Below are 7,835 nucleotides of genomic sequence, written 5' to 3'. Positions count from 1 at the left end.
TAGGATGAGGTCCTCATTTCATTTCACATAGTAAGTGATCCAATCCCAAAGCCCCACCTTACCTCTGCTTTCTCAGATCAATCCTAGTACCAGTTGTTGCCAGTTCAGGTCCTCTGGGAAGCAGATATGAAAGTTTGGAGTGCAAGAGGTTTATTGGGGGTACTAGCTAAGAAATACAAGAGGGGAAGAAACAGGATTGGGCAGGAAATGCTGCAGACCATAATACAGACCTGACACTTGTCAACAGAGAGAAGCTAAATAGAATTGAGAAGGGTGAGTCTCAGATTACCCTTGTATAGAGATCAGATCTGACAAAATCTAATCTCAAAACATTAGAATGCTCCAGGACTCAGTCCTTGGTCCAAGTCTTTTCTCCTGCTTCACTTACTCCCTTGATAATCTCTTCTGTTTCAATGGCTTTAAATACCACCTCTACCCCACGTCCAAAGAACAGCGGCTGCACGAGCACAGGAGGGCCGAGAGGAGCTACTCCACGTTCAAGGTCAGGAGGGGTGACCCCTTCCAAGGTAAGTAGCAGTGGCTGCGCTTTGCTGGAGTAGCCGTGAAGAGACACCCCATGTCCAAGGTAAGAGAAACCCAAGTGAGACAGTAGGTGTTGCGATAGGGCATCAGAGGGCAGACACACTGAAACCATAATCACAGAAAACTAGCCAATTTGATCACATGGACCACAGCCTTGTCTAACTCAATGAAACTAAGCCATGTCGTGTGGGGCCACCCATGATGGACGGGCCATGGTGGAGAGGTCTGACAGAATGCGGTCCACTGGAGAAGGGAATGGCAAACTACTTCAGTATTCTTGCCTTGAGAACCCCATGAACAGTATGAAAAGGCAGAATGATAGGATACTGAAAGAGGAACTCCCCAGGTTGGTAGGTGCCCAATACGCTACTGGAGATCAGTGGAGAAATAACTCCAGAAAGAACGAAGAGATGGAGCCAAAGAAAAACAATAGCCAGTTGTGGATGTGACTGGTGATAGAAGCAAGTCCCGATGCTGTAAAAAGCAATATTGCATAAGAACCTGGAATGTTAGGTCCATGAATCAAGGCTACTTGGAAGTGGTCAAACAGGAGATGGCAAGAGTGAATGTCGACATTCTAGGAACCAGCGAACTAAAATGGACTGGAATGGGTGAATTTAACTCAGATGACCATTATATCTACTACTGTGGGCAGGAATCCCTTAGAAGAAATGGAGTAGCCATCATAGTCAGACTCCAAAATGCAGTACTTGGATGCAATCTCATAAAGGACATTTCTCTGTTCATTTCCAAGGCAAACCATTCAATATCATGGTGGTCCAAGCCTATGCCCCAACCAGTAACGCTGAAGAAGCTGAAGTTGAATGGTTCTATGAAGATCTACAAGACCTTTTAGAACTAACAGCCAAAAAAGATGTCCTTTTCATTATAGGGGACTGGAATGCAAAAGTAGGAAGTCAAGAAACACCTGGAGTAATAGGCAAATTTGGCCTTGGAATACGGAATGGAGCAGGGCAAAGACTAATAGAGTTTTGCCAAGAGAACGCACTGGTCATAGTAAACACCCTCTTCCAATAACACAAGAGAAGACTCTACACATGGACATCACCAGATGGTCAACAACAAAATCAGATTGATTATATTCTTTGCAGCCAAAGATGAAGAAGCTCTACACAGTCAGCAAAAACCAGACCGGGAGCTGACTGTAGCTCAGATCATGAACTCCTTAATGCCAAATTCAGACTTAGTTTGAAGAAAGTAGGGAAAACCACTAGACCATTCAGGTATGACCTAAATCAAATCTCTTGTGATTATACAGTGGAAGTGAGAAATAGATTTAAAGGACTAGATCTGATAGAGTATGAAGTATGGACGGAGGTTCCTGACATTGTGCAGAAGACACAGAGCAAGACCATCCCCATGGAAAAGAAATGCAAAAAAGCAAAATGGCTGTCTGAGGAGGCCTTAAAAATAGCTGTGAAAAGAAGAGAAGTGAAAAGCAAAGGAGAAAAGGAAAGATATACCCATCTGAATGCAGAGTTCCAAAGAATGGCAAGGAGAGATAAGAAAGCCTTCCTCAGCGATCAATGCAAAGGAATAGAGGAAAACAACAGAATGGGAAAGACTAGAGATCTCTTCAAGAAAATTAGAGATACCAAGGGAACATTTCATGCAAAGATGGGCTCGATAAAGGACAGAAATGGTATGGACGTAACAGAAGCAGAAGATATTAAGAAGAGGTGGCAAGAATACATGGAAGAACTGTACAAAAAAGATCTTCACGACCCAGATAATGACGATGCTGTCATCACTCACCTAGAGCCAGACATCCTGGAATGTGAAGTCAAGTGGGCCTTAGAAAGCATCACTATGAACAAAGCTAGTGGAGGTGATGGAATTCCAGTTGAGCTATTTCAAATTCTGAAAGATGATGCTGTGAAAGTGCTGCACTCAGTATGCCAGCAAATTTGGAAAACTCAGCAGTGGACACAGGACTGGAAAAGGTCAGTTTTCATTCCAATCCCAAAGAGAGGCAATGCCAAAGAATGCTCAAACTACGACACAATTGCATTCGTCTCACACGCTAGTAAAATCATGCTCAAAATTCTCCAAGCCAGGCTTCAACAGTATGTGAACTGTGAAATTCCAGATGTTCAAGCTGGTTTTAGAAAAGGCAGAGGAACCAGAGATCAAATTGCCAACATCTGTTGGATCATCGAAAAACCAAGAGAGTTCCAGAAAAAAATCTATTTCTGCTTCATTGACTATGCCAAAGCCTTTGACTGTGTGGATCACAATAAACTGTGGAAAATTCTGAAAGAGATGGGAATACCAGACCACCTTCCTGCCTCTTGAGAAACCTATATGCAGGTTAGGAAGCAACAGTTAGAACTGGACATGGAACAACAGACTGGTTCCAAATAGGAAAAGGAGTACGTCAATGCTGTATATTGTCACCGTGCTTATTTAACTTCTATGCAGAGTACATCATGAGAAACACTGGGCTGGAAGAAGCACAAGCTGGAACCAAGATTGCCGGGAGAAATATCAATAACCTCAGATATGCAGATGAAACCACCCTTATGGCAGAAAGTGGAGAGGAATCAAAAAGCCTCTTGATGAAAATGAAAGAGGAGACTGAAAATGTTGGCTTGAAGCTCAACATTCAGAAAACTAAGATCATGGCATCTTGTCCCATCACTTCATGGGAAATAGATGGGGAAACAGTGGAGACAATGTCAGACTTTATTTTTTGGGCTCCAAAATCACTGCAAATGGTGACTGCAGCCATCAAATTAAAAGACGCTTACTCCTTGGAAGGAAAGTTGTGACCAATGTAGATAGCATATTAAAAAGCAGAGATATTACTTTGCCAACAACGGTCCATCTAGTCAAGGCTATTGTTTTTCCAGTGATCATGTATGGATGTGAGAGTTGGACTGTGAAGAAAGCTGATCGCCGAAGAATTGATGCTTTTGAACTGTGGTGTTGGAGAAGCCTCTTGAGAGTCCCTTGTACTGCAAGGAGATCCAACCCGTCCATCCTAAAGGAGACTAGTCCTGGGTGTTCATTGGAAGGACTAATGCTAAAGCTGAAACTCCAATGCTTTGGCCACCTCATGCGAAGTGTTGACTCATTGGAAAAGACCCTGATGCTGGGAGGGATTGGGGGCAGGAGGAGAAGGGGACGACAGAAAATGAGATGGCTGGATGGCATCACTGACTAGATGCACATCACTTTGGGTGAACTCCAGGAGTTGGTGATGGACAGGGAGGCCTGGCTTGCTGTGATTCATGGGGTCTCAAAGAGTCGGACACAACTGAACGACTGAACTGAACTGATGACTTAAAAAACAAAGAAACAAAAAAATCGAGCCCAGACCTTCCCCTGAGCTCCCAACTTGAATATTCAATCAATGTCTCCACTTGAAAACTTGGTATATTTCGAATTCAACAGGTCCAAAATGGAACACTTGATTCTGACCCTAATCCAATCTATTCTTTCTAGGGTCTTCCTTACCTCAGTAAATAACTCTCACTGTTCACCCAGTTTCCATGCCGTTTTTGTCTTCTCTTCCTTATTTCCCATGAGTATCTATTTCTTAATAAATTCTGCTATCCCTTCTGTTTTTCAGATATGCCAAGGTGTTTCTATATGCAGTTCCCTCTATCAGAAGTGTTCTTTCTCTGTCAGGGAGATCCTTCTGCTTCACTCTCAGCTTAAAGATTCTCTCTCCAGAGAGGACTATTGCAAACACTCTCTTATACTCCTTGCTGTTCAGTCACTCAGTCATGTTCGATTCTTTGTGACCCCATGAACTGCAGCACACCAGGCTTCCCTGTCCTTCACTATCTCCCAGAGTTTGCTCAGACTCATGTCCATTGAGTTGATGAATGCCATCCAGCCAGCTCATCCTTTGTCTCCCCCTTCTCATCCTGCCCTTAATCTTTCCCAGCATCAGGGTCTTTTCCAATGTGTCAGCTCTTCACATCAGGTGGCCAAAGTATTTGAGTATACTCTTTCATAGTGCCCTATATTTCCTTTGTATCATTTTTTTGTCCTTATATATTTATTTGTTTTATGTCTTTCTCCCTCACTAGCATGTAAGCACCATCATGAGAGGAGCCAACCTGTTATGTTCCCTACTGTATCCCCAGTAAGTGTCATATAGCAAGTGTGCAATATTTATCAGATGAAGAAATAGATTAAAATATTTCCAACAATTTGTTGTCTTCTGTCACTGAATAAAATCATTTAAAAAAACTTTGGATTGGGGAAATAGAGAAGTGTCCTTAAGGACATCCAGCTCCAGTAAAATGGTGGACATGGTCAAAGCTTCTCAACTGCATTGATAGTATTAAATCACTAATAACAGCAGTAACAAAGTACCAGAATCTCGGTGCAGACATTTATTGTCTTATGGTACTAGAGGCTAGAAGGCTGAGATCAGGTGTCAGCAGGTTTGGTTTCTTCTGAGGGCCGTGAGACAGAATTGCCTCTCTCTTAGCTTCTGGCAGTTTGTTGGCAATATTTGTTGTTCCTTGGCTTGGAGGTGCATTGCTTCGGTCTCTGCCTTAATCCTTACATGGCGTTTTTCCTCAGTCTCATTCGGTGTGTCCAAATTCCACCCCCACCCCCCTTTTAAGGATACCAGTTATATTAGACTAGGACCCATCCTAATGACCTCATTTTTAACTTGATTACCTCTGTAAAGGCCCGACTTCCAAATAAGGTCACATTCGGAGGTACTGGGGGTTAAGATTTCAACAAACCTTTTGAGGGGCTATAATTCAACCCTTAACTCCAACCCTTTTGAGGAGGGGGATGAAAATATGAGAATAGCTACTTTTATTTTTAAACCAGGAAGTAAGATATTGATTTTTAACCTGTGGAATGACATCATAAGCATGCTGACATAGTCTTATGCCTGACAATGGGTGTCAGACATAGGATACAAAGTACATATCTTGAAATAAGAATGGGAGTTCCACAACACAGAGGGTTTGGCAGTGGTGTCATACTCATTCTTTTACTTCTAGTGTATTGCAAGGTTTTGCCATTCACTATGTCAAATTAAGTGAATTCATGAATAACATGATCTTGTTTTAATTTAACCCTTGCAAAATGTAAAAATAGATTTAAATGATTCCTGTACAAGCAAAATAAATACCCCTCTGCTCAACCTCCCCACAAACCCAGCTATAGATTAAAAATAACACTAACGCTTCAAGCACAAATAAATAGCAAAAAAGAAAAAAATAGAATACGTAGAAAGCACAAATTAAAGTGGTAAAAGGAAATGCAATAAATTAGCAATGACAAGTATAAACAGATGAAATGTACAGGTTAAACAACATATACTGAAAAATTGTATTTTTTTGTATTTATTTTTATTTGGCTGTGCTGGGTCTTAGTTGTGGCATGCAGGATCTTTAGTTGAAGATTCTAGTTCCCTGACCAGGGATCAAACACAGGTCCCCCTGCCTTAGGGGCATGGAGTCTTAGCCACTGAACCACCAGGGAATTCCTGAAAAATTGTATTTTTAAAGATCTAACTATGCTGTTTATAAGAGATACACCTAAAATATAAAGACACAGAAAGTTTGAAAGAAAAAGACAGAAGAAAATATGCCCAGAAAATTATAACCAAAAGAAAACTGGTACCATGTTAATATCAGACAAAAATAAACTTTAAGGTAGAAAACATTAGGCATAAATATGATCAACATATTATGATGAAAGGAACAATCCATCAGGAAGATATAAAAATTCTAAACCTGAAATGGATTAAGGACCTAAATGTGAGATCAGACACTATAGAACTCCTACAGCAAAATAGAAACAGAACACCCCCTGACATAAATCATAGCAATATCATTTTCGATCTGTCTCCCAGAATAATGGAAATAAAAACAAAAATAAACAAATGGGACCTACCTAAACCCAAAAGCTTTTTGCACAACAAAGGAAACAATAAACAAAAATGAAAAGACAACCCACAGGTGGGGAGAAAATATTTGCAAATGATGTGACTGATAAGGGATTAGTCTCCAAAATTTGCAAACAGCTTATGATGCTTAATATCATCAAAACAAACAACCACTCAAAAAATGGGTGGGAGACCTGAATAGACATTTCTTCAAAGAAGATATACAGATGGCCAATAGGTACATGAAAAGATGTTCAACATTGCTAACTATTAAAGAAATGCAAATCAAAAGTATGAGATATCACCTCACACCGGTCAGAATGCCTATCATCAAAAAATATCCAGAAACAACAAATGCTGGAGAGGATGTGGAGAGAAGGGAACCCTGCTACACTGTTGGTAGGAATGTAAATTGGTACAGCCACTGTGGAGAACAGTGTGGAGGTTCCTTAAAAAATTAAAATTGAGCTGCCATATGACCCTGAAATCCCACTCTTGGGTGTATATCTGGAGAAAACCATGTTCTGAAAGGATACATGCACTGCAATATTCACTGCAGCACTGTTCATAATAGCCAAGACATGGAAACAACCTAAACTAAATGTCCATCAACAGAGGTATGGATAAAGAAGATGTGATGCATATATATTATAAAATTTTATGCAGCCATTGAAAAATAAAATAATGCCACTTGCAGCAACATGGATGGACTTAGAGATTATCATACTGGGTGAAGTAAGTCAGAGGAGAAATATCATATGACATCCGTTATATGTGGAATCTATAACGAAATGGTACAAATGAACTTGCAAAACAGAAAGAGACTCAAACTCACAGATTTAGAGAATGAACTTATGGTTGCCAGGGGGAAGGATGCAGGGAAGGGATAGTCAGGGAGTTTGGGATGGACATGTACACACTGCTATATTTAAAATGGATAACCAACAAGGACCTACTGCACAGCACAGGGAACTCTGCTCAATGTTATGTAGCAGCCTGGATGGGAGGGGTGTTTGGGGAGAATGGATGCATGGATATATGTATGGCTGAGTCCCTTTGATGTTCACCAGAAACTAGCACAACATTCTTAACTGGCTGTGCTAAGTCACTTCAGTTGTGTCTGACTCTTCATGATCCTACAGACTGTAGCCCACCAGGCTCCTCTACCCATGGGATTCTTTAGGCAAGAATACTGGAGTGGGTTGGCATATCTTCTTCCCAGGGGATGGATCTTCCTGACCTAGGGAGTGAACTTGCATCTCTTATGTCTCCTGCATTGGCAAACAGGTTCTTTACCACTAGTGCACCTGGGAAGCTCAGTTGGCTACAACCCATTACAAAAGAATAAGTTAAAGAAATTTTAAGCCTGTATGTAATCTAATTATATTGTTGTAAAAAAGCA

This window comes from Moschus berezovskii, chromosome X (assembly GCF_049115385.1).
Source record: "Moschus berezovskii isolate FMDL1 chromosome X, NW_MosBer_1.0, whole genome shotgun sequence".
Lineage (NCBI taxonomy): Eukaryota > Metazoa > Chordata > Mammalia > Artiodactyla > Moschidae > Moschus > Moschus berezovskii.
Note: the sequence above shows the minus strand (reverse complement) of the source record.